The 18525-nt window shown below is 42.3% G+C and overlaps 1 long non-coding RNA gene across 1 annotated transcript in view; it reads right to left on the reverse strand.

The window, feature by feature from the left end:
* Window positions 1-3072: 3072 nt before the first annotated feature.
* The window catches only part of LOC129057590 (uncharacterized), a 49462-nt gene continuing 34009 nt past the window's right edge, over window positions 3073-18525 (reverse strand). The window contains exons 3-4 of the long non-coding RNA XR_008522228.1: window positions 6773-6924; window positions 3073-3283 (exon numbers count right to left, since the gene is read on the reverse strand). This is a non-coding gene — a long non-coding RNA (uncharacterized LOC129057590). The remainder of the gene's footprint in view (window positions 3284-6772; window positions 6925-18525) is intronic.

Below are 18525 nucleotides of genomic sequence, written 5' to 3' on the forward strand. Positions count from 1 at the left end.
CGCCCACCACCAAGCCCTGCTAATTTTTTTGTATTTTTAGTAGAGACGGGGTTTCACCGTGTTAGCCAGGATGGTCTCGATCTGCTGACCTCGTGATCCTCCCGCCTTGGCCTCCCAAAGTGCTGGGATTACAGGCGTGAGCCACCATGCCCGGCCCCTTTCTTTCTTCTAGAGGAAGAAAGTCCCAAATACGTGCTGGTTGCCATATCTCCTAGCCTGTGTGGTCAACATTTAATTACATTAGCATTTGTTTCCACTAAAAATGTAATCACATTACTGCCTTTCATGTCACATTAGTGAAAATGGATACCAATATGATACATATTAATAGAATATGATGGGAAATTGCTAATACAATTAGACTTTCACGTTTTATTAGTTCTGGAGTGACACTCTATGCTGAAGAACAGCTCACCTTAGTGGTGATGAGGAAAAAGGTGGAAAGTAGTGGATGTCTTCCTATTTCGAGTGGACTTAGCAGGATCTCAGGGGGCCCGGGGGCATCCATGGGGTCCCATGATCCGTTTCTGGGCCCCACTTCCTGCTCCTTCCTGTAACATGAGCACCTTTTGGATTTGGGCTGGGAGAGGAGTTCCTCCTTCACAGCCAGACTGTGTTGCCTGAATTGTGGTCATTAAAGTATCATGTAACATGATCCTGCTTGGGTGGCCCCAGATCAGATAGAATTAATATTTCATTATCCCTTCTGTGGCTAGTGCTGGCAGAGAGAGGACAAGGCAGGAAAAACGTCCCCAGGGCCCTTCCCAACGCTCACCGTCAGCTCCCTGATAGGCCACTGCATTTGGCTGGGTGCCCCAGGAGTGACATTTGGTTGCTTTGTCTTCCTAGGGGTCTCCACCTTCCATCCTTCTCTTCCTGCCCACCTCCTTCTTTCCACTCACCCAAGTGATGGTGAAAAGCCTCTTTACTGCATCGCTGGTGACCATCTGTAGGTGTGTTGCCGAGGAGCTGCTGTAGTTCACGTTCAGTCCTGGTCGATTGTCTGCCGCCATATTGGATCTTACTCCTGTGACTTTGTCTCCTCATGTCCTCTACTTGAAATGCTCTGTACAAACCCACTTGTCTTTCCAGGCCCATTTCAAATTCTCTTTCTTCCGTGAAACCTTCCCTTTCTACTCCAAGTCGATGTTACCCCTGAATTAAACATATACTGCATATCTCCTTATGTGTTCTCACGGGACTACCTTAATAAGTTACAGTGGCCTTGTTCAAAAGAAAAAAAATGATTCTAAACTCTGAGAACAAAGCAGACAAGGCCTGGTGAGGTGAACATTAGACGTGGGAGGAAATGAGGGTATCAGAAGTAAGCTGGCGTTCTTGTGGGCGTCACTTTGGGCTGACTGGAGCATGGGGTGCGGTGCAGTCTGGGAAGTACAGACCAAGAGTCACAGACGGGCAGGGCTCCTGCTTCCTTCCCTCTGTAACTCATCTCCTGGTATTTGATTTTATCTCTCCCTGGCACGTGGTTCAGAACTCGGGATCTTGAACGGAAAGCCAGTGATGCTACAGTTGGGAAGAAAAACTGTGGCAATTAAGGAAGACATCTATTGCCTTGACAAGGATTCATTTTGTGGGGAGGAGTTGGGGAAAAGAGATAAAGGTGGGACGAGGACAACCTGTCTTTTAAATAATAGGTAATTTACTTGGGAGAAAGCTATACATTGTGGATAGTAAAAAGAGAACTTACAGCCTCAGAGCTGTCAGCCAACCTAAATCAATATGGCAGCAGGGATTTTATTTGCCAGCTCTTTCATATTCTTCTACTGGGAGAGGCACCAGGGGAAGCTCTGGAGAGAGCAGGGAGAGGCAGCAGATGGGCAACATGCACTACAGAAGCACAGGAAGCTGCATGGCTAGGGGCACGATCATGGGTCTGGGAATTGGGCAAACTGAGTCTACATGTAGGAGTTGTCAACAGAACAAGGGAAGGGTGCTGCATCAGGTGATGGGTAAGTCTCCTTTCCATTCTGGAATTCTGCAACTCCACCAAAGAGGAGTCCTGGTGTGGAGTTCTGGGAGCAGGTAGGCTATGGGTGAGCACTGGTAGGATCTAGATAGATAGGGTGAGAGTAGAGTGGGAGGGCCAGCGAGTGCCCTCAGAGCAGGAGAAAGGACATAAGCAGAGGCGGTGGCAGGAACTCCCAGCAGGGTACGGGGGATTGTGAATAAGAGGGCTTTTTACAGGGAGGATGAATTGCAAGGCTGGGGTCAGATGGTGGACAGCATGGGACTGGCAGCCTAAAATGTGTGTGTTTGACCCTGTAGGTCAAAGGAAGTCAGTGAAGGCAAACTGTTTCTCACTTGGAGCTTGCCTCACTGTGATGGCACACGAGGGACTCCCAGGAAGGCAGCCAACTCTGTGCAGTCCATTCTCCAGGCCTGGAGTGCTGGTGGACGATCCTGATGTCAAAGTGGGGGGGCCCTGTGGGAGGCGAGCATGAAGGAAGCCATCCAGGGGTGGGGAGAAGCTGAGTGAGTGGGTTTGCTAACCAGGTTTCAAAGTGGAGAGAAGGGTGAGGGTGTATCAGGGACCTCTTTTAAAATTTATATCCAGTCTGCCACTTAGAGGCACCTCTTAGAGGCACCATCCAGGTGTCTTGGTGGGCTTCCTCTCTTGTTTCTTTTCCTGGCCTCTTAAGAACACGCACACCTGGGCGCGCAGTGGCTCACACCTGTAATCCTAGCACTTTGGGAGGCCGAGATGGGCAGATCACCGAGGTCAGGAGTTCAAGACCAGCCAGGCCAAAATGGCAAAACCTTGTCTCTACTAAAAATACAAAAATTAGCTGGGGGTGGTGGCACTTGCCTGTAATCCCAGCTACCCGGGAGGCTGAGGCAGGAGAATCACTGGAACCCGGAAGGTGGAGGCTGCAGTGAGACAAGATCACCCCACTGCACTCCAGCCTGGGTGACAGAGCAAGACTCCGTCTCAAAAAAACAAAAACAAAAACAAAACACACACACACATACGCACAACTTGAAGGTGACTGTGGGAGCCTGCCTGACTTAGGCTGAGTCCTGCAAAATCCCACACAAAGTGAAAGTAAAATTGAGGCAATGGTCAATTATTTAATGAACCTAATGTGTTCTGACCCAGTGTTCCGGGGCAAGGAGTTCTGGCCACACAATGTCTGCAAGGTGGGGACAGTTTATTACCATCGTATCGTCACTGTCGCCATCACAAGAGGACAACCCTGCATCAGACAGGCCGTTGACCAGTGCAGTTCCCTTTGATTTGTTCTCCTTCTTCCCAGCATGTTTCCTGAACATACATGTAAAATAGGTGTTTGTAAGTTCCATGAATTACATATTGAAATTGTTATCACTGCTAAGTCCATTATAACAAACAATACTGATTATAGAGCAGGAATATATTTTGTAATTATAATGTTCTTCAAACTTCTCTGATTGACACACAGCATATTTAAACAGGGATGATCAAAAATTATTTGCACAGTGCGGTCCTTATCTTCCCTTGGGTAGCACAAAAGCTCTCCTCAGTAGGTAACAGCCACCAGCCAGCCTTTGAGCAGCTGTGTTGAGATGGATTCAGTTTCTTTGCTGAGGGGGGCATGTGGGGGAAGACACCCCTGCTTTTAAATCAAAGACAACTCAGTTTGGAGAAAGGTGTACCTTCTGGAAATAAATAAAAGGAGGCGCAGTGTATTGTCAGCTGGCCGTCTTAAATCAATAATGCAGGCAGTCTGTCTTGCATGCCCATTCTGTTATGAGGGGGAGGAGCACCTGCCTATAGGCTGGTCCCAAAATAAAAGCCCTCGTCGGGAGATGTCCAGGGGTGCAAGTGAGTCTTGCTCTGCTCTTCAAGGCCTCTTCAGAGCCAGGCTGGCAGTGTGCCTACCAGGGGTCTGAGGATGTTAATGTCCTTTACCTCCAGATCACATCAATCTGCCTCCATTATTTTGCCAGGCAGGGACACCTGGATGGGAGGCTCTATTTTCTTTGAATGGCCTCTGGCTTATAAAACAAAACCAGCAAACAGCACGTAATCCCTTTGAGTATTCTTCTGGTGTGCCTAATGGGAGTTTTTGAGTGCCAGGTACTGTGAGAAGACTCTTGGTTGGAAAAAAAAAAAAAGTTAAAAAAAGAAAAAAAGGGAGGCAGCATTTTTTAAATCATCTTCTTTTTTCACAAAGTGGTGACATTCAGTCTTGAATCAAAGGGAACAGTTTCCAGGTAGAAAAGTCTCGTGTTTGTTTCCTGTCAGCTACCAACTACCAGCATGTTTTTCCTCCAAACTTTGTGCAAAATCAACTTACCTTGATTTAAGCCACAAAGAAAAAGACTTGGGGGTTGGAAGGGTGGGAAAGGGGGAGGCTTTTAAGAGATTATCCTTTTGGAGTCTTGATAGATTAAGAGGGTGATCAAACTTGGCAGCATCTTAATAATAGGGCCACGTGAATTTTGGCTAGGCTAATGGAAGCTCTTTTGTCAATTTCCTGTAACCGTGCTTGACAGGACTCAGGAAATGGCACGACTGGCCCACCTTTGATACCTAGAAGGGGCTTAATGAGATTTAAAGGTGGGGCACCATGACTGGAGTTTCCCACATTAGGTATAAGTTACACAAAAAGTCCTTCTATGTACCAGTCCCTTGCTGGCTTTGTCGCCTGCCTGCCGCAATTCAGAATGTGTTTTTTCTGTAGAAGTAACAGCTGAAAGCTGGGCAGCTGAGTTTCCAAACAGAAATTGTTTTTCTAAAGAGACCCCCTTTTTTTTTTGGTTCCATTCAGGACTGTGTCTCTGAAATATTATCTATCATAAAAAACATGACATGAATTTACTATGGCAGTCAGCTGCAATTTTTAAATACATTCGTTAGGTTAGTGAGTAACGTCTTCCCTTCCCAAAGAGACAGGGATGAAGAGCGGGAACATCAGACTGTTAATGTCTTGGGGGTAGATAAGGAGGGGTGTGGGCGAGGCCATGCCAGCACATGTGAGCCCAGATGGGGCCCACACGTTTCTGATGGAATATTTGAGCTGGAAGTGTTTAACGTGAAAGATCCTGCCTCCAGGACCACTCTGTCAGCCGAAAGGAGCTGGGAGTCATGATGTGTCCACGTATGTTTGCTATGTCAGACCGAGGGTGGAGCTGCCCAGACAGGGTGTGGGGGTTACAAAGTCATTCTTGCTAGCCTTTTATGACTGTGGCTCTTTGGGGGACCTCGAGGCAAGCTAAAAGGTTTGTCTCTGGCAGCTATCCTGGGTTGGCTGTGCTGGAATAGAATAGACCCTACTTAAAGTGAGTGAGAAGTGTTCTTAGAATCCTGTTCATTTTGTTACCTGTCTGACCTGTGGGCATTGGGCCTGGTTCCCTGCGTGCAGGAAGCTCCTCTACCAGCCAAAAGGCTAGAGATCTTGCACCACACCACCTTCTAAGCATGACTCAGCCCCGTGGGAAGCTGCCAGCCAAGACTTGAATGACCTTCCTGAGCTCATTTTGAATTCTGGCCCTTTTACTAAGGGTTAAAGATGAACTTGACATTACCATGTCTCTTGCCTATGCTAAGTGAAACCTGAAAAAATGACCCCGAACTTCTCCTGTCGGGTGGCCATGGCGCCCTGCCTTATGTCCAAGAATGAGACTGAGAATGGTGCTTCCAGCTTCCAAATTGGGCAGCAAAATGTTTACATTCCCCAAAAGAATCAAGGCCTGAACTTCCTAGAAGCCAAGCTGACAAGCACATGGATTGATATTTAAAGGGGACAAAGCTCCTAGGAATATTTAAAATGGACTTTCACGATATGCAGCATCCATGTTTTAGTTTAGAATTGTCCACAGATGCACTTAAGGAATCAATGAGAATGAGTGGAACGGATAGGCCTTGTGAGAGTTCAAGTTTTTCTGTTTTACCTCATCTGCCTTATAAGAATGGATGGTTTCTCTTTTTTCTGTCTTATGCTTGTGATTTATAAATATCAGACCTCCTTTTGCTATCATTGGCCTGGCATCAGCCAACATTTCTCCTAAGTAACCTGGGTTTTCCTTCCGTGGTATTCAAGGTACCACTTGGGAGAAATCAAATATAAACTCATCTATTTTATAGCTAGGCATGAGTTTTAAAATGCTACCAGTTTAAAATATTTGCAAATAGAAGCTATTGAAATGCTCACAAATGGCTTCTAAAGATGTGCAAAGGGCCAGGTAAAGTTGGAGGCTGCATGTTCAGGAGACCCAGGAGGAAGCTGGCTGGTGTGGCTTTGGGCCAGAGGCTGCTGGTTGCACCAGCTGTGATGAAGACCAGCACATGAGCTTGGCTTAAATGCCAGTGCCACAATTTAGTACCTGTGTGACTTTGAAAAATCACTTAGTCCTTTCTGAATGGTGGTGCCCTTAGCTATGAAATGGAGATAATACCAACCTTATAAAATTGCTCTGAGAGACTCTCAAATTTTTGATCATGAACCACAGTAAGAAATACAGTTTACATCATGAGCTGGCACAAACAACTACGTACGTGCACTTGTAAAATGAAAACAAACATTTCATAAAACAATTTTAACCTATAGTCTAAAAATGCTCCCTGATAGTTTCTATTATATTGTGTTTTTTCATTGGATATGGTGATTGCAACCCACTACATTGATTTTATGACCAAGGAATGGGTTGCATCACAGTTTAACAAACACTGTAGGCACTTAATTAATGTCCATTCCCTTAACATGTTGAAGAGCCGGATTTCTTACTAATTAGGATATAAGTTACACTGCAGAAGCGAACCCTGACACACCTGTGGCATGATACTGTGAAGCTTTATTTCTTGCTTTTGTCAAGTTCGGTGTGGGTTGGGCAATGTTTCAAGGTAGCTGTCTACTGTGTGGGATCCAAGTAGCTTCCATCTTATTACTTCGTTGTTTCCGCATGTGGCTTCCACAGTTGCAACTAAGGGAAAAAGAGGGATGGAATGTCTCATGGATGCTCTTAAGGATTAGGTCTGAAAATGGGTATATCACCACCGCTAAACTCTAATGGCCAGAACTAAGCCACATGGCCCTAACCCAACTGCAAGGCGGATGGGGACATATGGTCTTCCTACGTGCACAGGAGAAGGAAAGTGTCAGGTGGTCATAAGGAATGACATAAACCACATACAGTAGTATTTAGGCAGAACCCAGGGTAGGTCTTTGACACACTTAGCGATCAAGTAATGAAGACACAGAACTGGTCTGATTTGAGTCATTGTTGCCCAGTTACAAAGGAACAGACTAAATTAATGACTTCATGGGGCCTTTTTATGCTTTATTGTATGCCACTCCCACGATTCTGAAGTTTCACAGACTTATGGTTAAAGATACAGTTTTCTACAACTATTGTGAACTTACCTATTGCTTGATCTTGGAGCTCAAGGGTAACGTCCTTACAGGACAATGGAATAGGACTGAAAGTTCTGTTTCAAGTTGGTGAGCCCAGAGTGTGCATATATAATAACAAGCTGATAATGACAGTGAACATTTATTGAGTGCTTACTGTGTACCAGACATTGAGCTAAGCAGTTCACAAGCTTTGTCTCAATTCATCATCATCATAACATTATTAGACAGACTCTTAGACATCTTAGTCCCCTTTGAGATAATCTATTCTGCTACCCTCGTTCAAAAGTGAAAAAGAGTGGAAGTTCAGAGAGATCAAGTTATTTTACCAGGGTTGCACAGCAAATTAGTGTTTATGCTAGGATCAAAAGCCAAGATCTGGCATTCCCTCTGACAAGGACATATGAGGGACACACTGATCATTTTAGTGGCCTTAGCAAAGTTAATTGAATCTTCAACTTTAGGGTTTTCAGTTTTACCCACGTTTACACCAGAAATGGTAATCTGTGCTATGATAGAATGACCAAAACTCCACGACTACTATTAAAGTTTAAACTGGTCATGTTAGGTAGAAATAACCAAAGTTTTCTCAGTCAATTCAGGTATAGACTGGGTAACTTACACTCTTGCTCTCAACTTCAGCTAGAAACATTAAGTCTAGATTGTAGTAAAAGATCCTCATTCATGATTTCTATTTGTTTTCACATAAGTCTGCATGCTGTCTTCTTATTACCAAGAAGTCCTTGGTTACTACCAGTACTGAAAAGAAAAATTGGAATTTGCCAAAAGAAAGCAAATGTGATACTGATTCTGATAGGATAGAGCGAGCTGGTTTAAACCACAGTTTAATGGGTGTAAGCTTAAGGAAGAACTTTCTAGTGACAAAGTTGTTAAGCTTTCCTAGAGGTGACTGAGGAGGGTTCTAGCACATCTCTCTTTGGAGGTCTGAAAAGATGCTTTTCCAGACCAGCTCAAACCACAGATGTTGACTAATGATCTTCTAAGGAATATGTAAAGATCATTTTATAATTTTATGAAATCAGTTTATCGTAGTTGTTCAGTGTAGCACATATCTTCATAAAAAGTTACAGAAAATTATACTCTGCACAGTGTGTGTACATGTATGCAAACAATTTGTACACACGTGGCCCAGATCCAAGTATCTTTTAGAATGCCTTCCCGAGAAGGGCCAAAGGGCCTGGATGTTTATAGTGAGGTGTTCCTAGCCTGGCTTGGTTGGAATTTGCAGTCTTATTGTCTGCATGTGCATTTGCAGCTAAGATGAGAAATTCTCTGTCTAACATCCTCCACACATTTATATTTTTTGGATCAAGAAAAGGGCAAAAAAGTTACTACTTAGGTAGGAGCTTCCAGTGTGACTGTCCCTACTCCCTCCACTCTGCGTATGTGGATGTTCTTCCAGGTTTACAATTAATCATGTGTCCTGAAGGGGCGGGTAGGCTGGGGGAGCAACATCTCACAGCTTTGCTATTAACCAGCGTTTACAGGGGTGTGCTGCTTGGGGGTGCCTGGGCTCCCAGGGTCTTCTCTGAGGTGTGCAGTCTGCTAGGGAGGGCATTTTTATGTGGTGTATGTACTGATAATTTTATTAACTGGAAATCAAGTATTTTCTGCCTCAACACAGACTTCCAATATTCCCGCATAATGTGTTTGACATTTCTGAGACAGTGCAGTCTGAGGAGTATGAGCACTGAATAGGGAATCAGGAATGCTGGTTTTTGTCCTGATTTGGCTGCTGACCTGCCTCTCCCTGGGTAGCTCGCCTAACCTCTCTGTGCCTCATTACCTTCCTTTCCCCGCCTGGAAAATCAGGACCATTTCTTTTACCTGCTCTAACTCAGAGGTGTCAGGTGCAGCCAGGCAATTTTCTTGGTGCTGTTGGCAGGGAATGTATGCTATACATCTATGATGGTGTTTTTGTCTTTGTTATGATTACAGTTATTTATTTTTTAATGGCTCAGAAGAAACCGCTGTGAACTTAGTATAAGAGGACAGACTCTATATTACAATGATCTACTGTTGAAATGCAGTATTTCAGATCTATGATATAATTTCCAAATGCCACCTTCTGAATGCAAAACAGCAATTTGTCCTAACCCTTGAGATCCAGCTATTTGGGGCTCAATTCTGAGAGAGATGGGCATCCTTCTTTCACTTTTTCACTGGACAAGGTAGGCCTCATTTTCTTCTTTCATTATAACAATTTGGAAGCCCCTTTCTTCGCCCCAGCCCTGCTCTTTTACATCTTTTGTATGCCCTGGGTGGAAGAAAACCTCCTGAGGCTTATTACCTGCAAACAGTGCTTCTAAAAAGGAGACTGTTTCAGAAAGTTCCAAGCACTGAAAATGGGTGTGTAATAAACTGTGTTTTGCATCTTTAATTATAGCATTTTACACCACAAATGCCGTAATCATATGCTTTCTCTCAAGCTAAAGTAATGTGCAATTCTAGGTTCATTCATTAATGAACTGGCAAATCAACCATGGGTCTTGTCAAAAACATCACTGCAGTGTGTGTCTCTCTATATAGACCATGGGATCAATCTGTACTGGATCCCCTCTCCCAAAGGGCACTCAAAGGCCTTCTTAACAAATGTCTTGCTCAAATATGCAGGTTTTCTGATGTGATTTTATATAGTAACTACTGGTCCCTAGGAAAAAAAAAAAAGAATTGTTTCTGAAATTTGGCAAGTGAAGGATGCAAGGAGAGAGTGAACGGCAGACTTGGGGGGCAGAGATAAAGATTTATATGATTCCAAGAAAGTACCCAGAAGGCCTCTTGGTCTAAAACTAGCTTGCTTATTTAGGTTTCAGAGAGTCTGAAATTTCTTCATCAAGGATAGGCTTTTGGTTAGGCATTGTACCTGCGAGGAAAAGGAGAGGGGAGTTGTCATTTAAAAAGCAAATACTTTGTCCTTGTTTGCTGATGATGTGATCTTATATACAGAAAACCCTAAAAGCTCCACCAAAATACTTAGTACTGATAAATGAATTCAGTAAAGTTGCAGGATATAAAATCAACAGACAGCAATCAGTAGCATTTCTATATTCCAACCGTGAGCTAGCAGAAATTTATAGTAGGCTACAAAAATATCTAGGAATAAACTTAACCAAGGAGGTGAAAGATCTCTGCAAGAAAAACTGTAAAACATAGATGAAAAACTGAGGAAGATATACAAAAACAGAAAGACATTCCATGTTCATGGATTGGAAGAATTAATATTGTGAAAATGATCATACCACAAAAAGCAACCTACAGATTCAATGCAATTTCTATCAAAATTTTAAGAATATTCTTCACAGAAAAAAATCCTAAAATTTATATAAAACCACAAAAGACCCCAAATAGCCAAAACAATCCTGAGCAAAAAGAACAAAGCTGGAGGCATCATACTACCTGACTTCAAAATATCCTACAAAGCTATAGTAACCAAAATGGCATAGTACTGGCATAAAAACAAACATATAGACCATTGGAATAGATTAGAGAACCCAGAAATAAATCCACATATTTATAGTCAACTGATTTTCAGCAAAGGCACCAAGAACATTCATTGAGGAAAGGACAGTCTCTTCAATAAATGATGCTAGGAAACTGGATATCCACATGTAGAAGAATAAAACAAGACCCCTATGTCTCACCAGATATAAAAATCAACTCAAAATGGATTCAATACTTACATATACGACCCAAAACTATAAAACTAGTAGAAGAAAACATACATGGGAAACAGTTTAGGATATTGATTTGCGCAAAGATTTTATGGAGAAGACCTCAAAAGCACAGGCAACAAGACCAAATATAGACACGTGGGATTATTTTAAACTAAAAATTTCTGCACAGCAAAGGAAGCAATCAACAGAGTGAAAAGACAATTCACAGAATGGGAGAAAATATTTTCAAACTATTCATCCAATAAGGGATTAATATTCAGAATATACAAGGATCTCAAACAACTCAACAGCAAAAACCAAATAATCTGATTAGAAAATGAGCAAATGAGCAGAATAGACATCTCTTAAAAGAAAACATACAGATGGTCAACAGGCATATAAAAATGCTCAGTATCACTAATCATCAGGGAAATGCAAATCAAAACCACAATGGGAAATCATCTCATTCTAGTTAGAATGGTTATTATCAAAAAGACAAAAAATAACAAGTGCTGGCAAGAATGTGGAGAAAGGGGAACACTGTTGGTAGGAATGTAAATTAGTACAGCCATTATGGAAAACAGTATGGGGTTCCTCAAAAAGCTAAACATAGAACTACCGTATGATCCAGCAATCCCACTGCTAAATATATACCAAAAAGAAAGGATATTAGTATATTGATGAGATATCTGCACTCTCGTGTTTATTGCAGCACTATTCACAGTAGCCAAGACATAGAATCAACCCAAGTGTCCATAAAAGATGAATGGATAAAGAAAATATTTTATATACTCACAGTGGAATAGTATTTAGCCATAAAAATAACAAAATTTTGTCATTCATGGCAATGAGGATAAGCTTGGAGGACATTATGCTAAGTAAAATAAGCCAGGCACACAAAGAGAAATATTGCATGTTTTCACTTTTGTGCAGAAGCTTAAAAAGTTAATCTCATAGAAGTATGGAGTAGTATAGTGGTTACTAGAGGCTGGAAAGGGTGAGTGGGGCAGGGGGACCAGCCAGAAGTTGGTTAACAGAAACAAAATTATACCTAGATATTAGGAATAAGTTGTAGTGTTTTAGAGCACTGTTGGGTGACAATAATGGACAACTTATTATGTATTTTCAAATGGCTAGAAAAGCAGATTTTGAATGTTACCAACACAAATCAAATAATTAAATGACAAATGATTGAGGTGATAGATATGCCAATTACCCTGATTCGATCATTACATATTATGTATGTCTAGCATAGAAATATCACACTGTACCCCATAAATATGTTCAATTATTATGTGTCGATTAAAAATAGTAAGAGAAAAAAAAAAGAAAATACTTGTGGGGTGCAAACCAGAGCCCATTCAGTGTTAAATTGTGTTTGTATCAACTTGTTTTCTCTCTGACCTGAGGGGTTGGAGGGCAGAAGAGGGAAGGTCTTGCTGGTGTCAGTGTGGAGATTGAAGCCTTCTTGTCTCCAGGAAAGGGAGGGCGTGCTGTGGGGGGAGGTCTGGAGGTCATGGAGAATCAGTCTGGCCTCCTTCCCTGTTATGCTGGAGCCCCGCCTTGGTGAGCAGACATATGGGCCAAATTGATGAGGAGGGTTGAAGAGGTGACAAAAATCACACCAACAGTGCTCACAGTTCAGCTGTCACAATTCTGAAATGATTGGCCCATGTCACATTAGGATCTGGCCTTCTCTTTAGGAAAAGTCTTGAACTTCTATGAGAAACATCTGAAGTTTCTCTAATGTATTAATTATTATTATTTTTAATCTATTACAAACATAATATATAACATTATTAATTATTGTTTATTGTCTGCTTTCCCTCACTAGAATGTAAGTTCCCTATGGGCAGCTTCTTTGTTTTGTTCATTGCTGTGTTCAAGTGATTAGAACAGTGCCTGGCACACAGTGGGTGCTCAATGAGTATTTGCTGAATATATGAACACGTTGATTATTTCCCTCAGTGTAGGAGAATTCACTCTTTTCCATTTCAACCCCTAGATACTACTCACTCCTGCCCCAGAAATTCTTAGACCTGTCAGCTTGGCACTGTTTTTCCTCTCTAGAGCCCTCTCAGAATTTGGACAATTGCAAATATTCGATTTCCACCCCTTTCTTGAAGTGAGAAGGCTGGAAACAGTGATATGGCAGTCTCCACTAGCTTTTTGCACGATGCCAGTGGCGATTTATTGCAAAGGCCAAGGCCTAGGATTGAACGTAAACAAACACAGCCATGAGTTTAAAATAGACCATTGAGCAGCTCACAAAATAGGGCCCTTGTTTTTAAAAGAGCAGTGGATGCTCTTGAGAAATAATAAGAAATAATAAGTCTGGATGCTGGATGGAAAGGTCTGATGCTTTCTGGCTGAGTTTGTCCTTCGAACTTTATTTGTGTTTGGCACGCCTGTGTTGGAGCCGGCTGCCAGCCACGGCCAGGGTCCACAGGCAGTGGAAAGTTTATCTGGGCTGCAGGAGGAAAATTGAAGTCTCTTTGAAAAAGCTGCAACATGCTTGTTGTGCTAATTTCTAAGAGACACAGATGCCCTTTGCAGAGAGAGTCCAGTGTTTGTCCTAAGCAGAGCATGAGATTTGGGGACCAAGAGACTAAGGCTCTGGGGGAAAATGTGTGGGCTAAGGATGTTTTCTTAACAACACCTCATCTATGAAAGTGTTCTCATCTACAAAAATGAGGCATTGCTATCTACCTCATGGAGCTGTTTTAGCATTAAACAATATGAATGTATGTTCCAGGAGTTTAGCTCTTCCCTTTTGTTCACTTCCCCACACCCGGTGCCTAGCACGTGCCTAGCATCTGATAGGTGACTGTAACACTAACCTCCTTTTACAAAGGCGCAGAGGACAACAGAGCTCCTTTGCCAGCGGTTTGAAGGAATAAATAGCATTTTTTTCCCTTTCTTCCCTCCAGAATCCTTGTTCTTTAAACATACGGCACACACACACACACACACACACAGAGCAAATAATTTATCAGTACATTTTCACTATAAAAAATTTGAACAATTAAGAAATATATTCCCAATTCTCCCCCAGAGTATTCAGTGTGGGAATGAATCTTTCTAGAAACCATGTCTCTATCATCTCTATCTCTGTCTCTCATGTATTTCTGTAGCTATATTGTCTATCTATCTATCTATTCTATCTATCTATCAATCATCATCTATCCATCCATCTATCCACCCACACATCCATCTAACATGTATCTTTCCACCTACCTACCTATCTGTGATGGTTAATTTTATGTGGACTCGACTGGGCCATGGTGCACAGATTTTTGGTGAAACATTATTCTAGATATTTCTGTGAAGATGGTTTTTGGATGAGATTAACATTTAAATCTGTGACTTTGCATAAAGCAGATTACTCTTTATAATGTAGGTGGGCCTCATCCAATTAGTTGAAGGCCTTAATAGAACAAAGACCTTCCTGGAAGAAGAAGGAATTCTGCTAGCAGACCACCTTTATATGCAAATGGAAGCTCTTCCTTGGGTCTCTAGCCTGCTGATCCACCCTGAAGATTTTGGACTTACCACAATTGTGTGAACCAATTCCTTAAAATAAGCCTCTTTATATCTCTCTATACACATCCTGTTGGTTCTCTTTCTCTAAAGAATCCTGACTAATACTCTATATCTATCTATCTATCTATCTATCTATCTATCTATCTATCTATCTTCCATCAGTGTAATCTGTCCATTTATCTATTCATCTATGGCAGGATAATTTATAGAGCTATTAATTTGTGTTCTGTTATTATTCTGTTACCTTCTCCCATTCCAGGAAGACACCCAGCTTCATACTGTAAAGACAAAGCAGAAATTGTCTGCCCCTAACCTCCCTTTCTGAAAGCTCTAGCAACTTGATGGGATTATTCCTTGGGGGTGAGAGCATGGTAAGATGGGAAAAATAGGCAGAAGCCTTGGGCGAGACATACTGGGAGGTGATCTTGGATCAGAAACAGGTTCTAAAGGGTGGGACTTTGTCCATACCTTTACCTTTTCCTTAGGCAGGGACAAGGCCTAAGGAATGGGTAAAATGTCTCTTGTACCCAAGAATGCACTTTGGTCACTGGGATCATCTGTGAAGACTCCTATGCCCAAAGATGATATGATGATTCCTGTGTCTTTTGGATAATGTAATAACCAGAGTAGATCAAAATTTGGAGGGACCATATGAAAGATATTGCTTTGTATGACCCTGGAATCCTGGCATGACACAGGCGTGGGGGCTGGGGAATGATATGGTTTGGATTTGTCCCCTCCAAATCTTATTTGATATGTGACTTCCAATGTTGGTGGTGGGGCCTAATGGAAGGTATTGTATCATCGTGGCAGATCCCTTATGAATAGCTTAGCACCATTCCCTCGGTAATGAGTCAGTTCTCTCTCAGTTAGTTCACTAGAAATCTGTTTGTTTAAAAGCGTGTGGCACTTTCTCCATCTCTCTCTCTCTTGCTCCTGCTCTCACCATGTGATACGCTGGTTCCCCATCACCTTCCACTATGATTGTAAGTTTCCTGAGGCCCTCAGCAGAAGCAGATGCCTCATCAGAAGCAGATTCCTGTACAGCCTGCAGAACCGTGAGCCAATTAAACCTCTTTTCTTATTAATTACCCAGTCTCAGGCATTCCTTTATAGCAATGTGAGAATGGCCAAACACAGGGAGATACAAGCCAAGATAATGACTGCTATTGTATATAGCCCTCCAGTTATGATTCCATTTATGTAAAGATGTTTATGTACTATATATACTATCTATCTATATCTATCTATCTATATACTATATATATATATAGTATATATAGTATACATAGTTTTTTTGTTTGTTTGTTTGTTTGAGATGGAGTCTTGCTCTGTCGCCTGGGCTGGAGTGCAGTGGTGTGATCTCAACTCCCCGAAGCCTCTGCCTCCCAGGTTCAAGTGATTCTCTGCCTCAGCCTTCCAAGTAGCTGGGATTTCAGGTGTGCACCACCACGCCTGGCTAATTTTGTATTTTTACTGGAGATGGGGTTTTGCCTTGTTGGCCAGGCTGGACTTGAACTCCTGGCCTCAAGTGATCCACCTGCCTTGGCCTCCCAAAGTGCTGGAATTATAGGTGTAAGCCACTGCGTATGGTCTGTGTTCAAAGTGTTGCTTTTTTTTAGTGTGAATGTATTTAAAGTGGATTTACATTTTCTATTTACTATATTTAGGGTATTATTCCATAACTGTATCTCATTCTTTCAAATATTATGTAAAATACTCCATATTACTGATATGTTATAATTCAAATAAACCATTTCCTATTGATAAACATTTAGATTGTTTCCATTTTTTCCTATTGTAAACAATACTCTAGCAAACATCCCTGAATATTGGTTAATTGTTCCCAATTGCCTGAAAAACAGAACCTCATCTCCTTTCAGAATCCCATTTCACTACTGCACACCTACAGGAACCCAGCTCTGTGATAGGCTTGATGGGGAATCTTGAACAGACCGAAGACACTGTTCTCTCTGCCTGAAGCTGTGATCTTGTGAGGAAGGGAGGCCTGAAGAGCAGGAGACTTCTCTCTGTAGCTGCAGGACATCATGGGGCAAGAAATCAGGACTGACCACATAATGGGAGGAGTCATGAGAGATCAGGTGTGTATGTATGAGAAGAGAACTTTCTGAGGTTAACCTCACATCTTCCTTGGGACACACGAAGGCATGGCAAAGCAGGATTGCCCCCATAGCTCTTCTCAAGCAGTTTCCCTTTCCTCATTTCCCTTTAGTGTTACTATCTTTTATAAAGAATAAAGACTTGTCAGAGCTGAAATCCCAGGCTTCATCCCTCTGAGAAGTTTGTGTGAATCCTTCCCATGCACACTTTGTATGTTTACTATATATGTATGTTTTTATAAATAATATAAACTCTTGTTTCATGTATTTAAAATTTTGCAGATCTTTTCATCAAGATGTAAACAGGCAAGGCCAGAGACTGGGTCTTTCTTTGTGAATCCACCGGCCTTGTGAGTAGTTAGTGTAGCATTTTCTCTTGACCAGGTTTGAGAACGTGGCAAACCCAGGGGGCAATGTGGCCTCCCTTCCCCTTGCTCAGTCTTCTCCTCTCTCTTGGTGCCTCTTCCTCAGATCCCTCAACCAGGGACCTGACATTTATTTCTGAAGCCTTTTGAAAGACTCTGGGCCAATACCTTAGCCCATAAAAATGTAAGGCTCCACTTTCCAAGGAGCCTTTTTATGGGGACACACCTGGGAGTGAACATTTAAAAGCTAAGGAATGAATGCATCTCTATTGAGTGGATTCCGTGAGTAATCAGGAGCCATTTGGGCCCCTCCTTGGCATACTCCAGAAATGAAGCCTTGTGATGGGTGCAGTTGTATTTACTGCTTTGGCCAAGGTTGGTGACCAGGTGTGGCGAGGAAGATGCTATCCAGTCTGCCTGTCCCAAATAAGGAACAAAACTGTCATTAATCAGACTACTTAGAAAATTCGATGCTTGGTCCTCTCATGATAAAACGAGGTAAAAATATAATATCTTCCTTTTTGGACAACCTCATCTCCAGCCAGGGTGCAAAAGTAGAAAACAGGAGGAGGAGCTCTCTCAGCCCTCCAACTCCAACTCTAAAAGGTGAAGGGCTGGCAGTTCCTTTGGCTCCAGATGAAGGTGCTGATTTCCTCTAGGGCACAAGTGATAAAGGAGCAGGGCCTCCTCTCTCCCTCATTTCTTTCCTGCCTCCCTCTTTTTCAGTTTTGCTTGTGAAATGTCTGGGAAATGTGAAACTTCTTGTTTCAGATACTTGCACTTTAAGATTTGATTTGATTTTCTTTTAAACTGAAGGAATACTGGTGTTGACATAGTTCTTTTTGTGTGGGTAAAAGGAAGCAACAAGAAAAGAGGTGCAAGAACTTTCCATTTGATGTAAGAACAATTTGCCTTAAGATTCTGCCCTCCAAATACTCAGTTTTGGTGAGAGTATTTTTGCCATCAGCCTTGTCACCCAAGATCCCATTCCTTCCTCTCTGTTTTCCCCTTCCTTCCTCCTCTAACACTTTTGCATGTGTGTCAATGCAATGAAGTTGCTTTGAGCTCTTTTTTTTTCAATTATTCAACAACTTTCAAGTGGAGAAAAACTTGGGTCTTTTAATTTCATTTTTGGCTCTTTTTTTTTTTTTTTTTTTTGCATGTGTGTGTCTTCTTTCTGTTTGCTAAACAGTAATTGCGGATCTTCCTGGCCACCTTTAATACTCCCAGCTAATTATCCTGAAATAAATCTCTTTCAAGCCCGCATGCCAGCAGTTCTGGGATCCGAGCGGCTCTTTCAGCTCCTGGCTGCCTGTCACTCAAATGGGCCTCAGCTGCAACTCCGAATGATGAGTATTAACCTCCCGCTGGGAAGATTCACCCAATCTCCCCACTTCCAACAGCAGCTCCCAGGGCTGCACCACGTTCCTACCTGTTAGCCTAAGCTGGGATTTTCTTTTGCTAACGCTGT

The sequence above is a fragment of the Pongo abelii genome, chromosome 12 (genome assembly GCF_028885655.2).
Source record: "Pongo abelii isolate AG06213 chromosome 12, NHGRI_mPonAbe1-v2.0_pri, whole genome shotgun sequence".
In the NCBI taxonomy this organism is placed as follows: Eukaryota; Metazoa; Chordata; class Mammalia; order Primates; family Hominidae; genus Pongo; species Pongo abelii.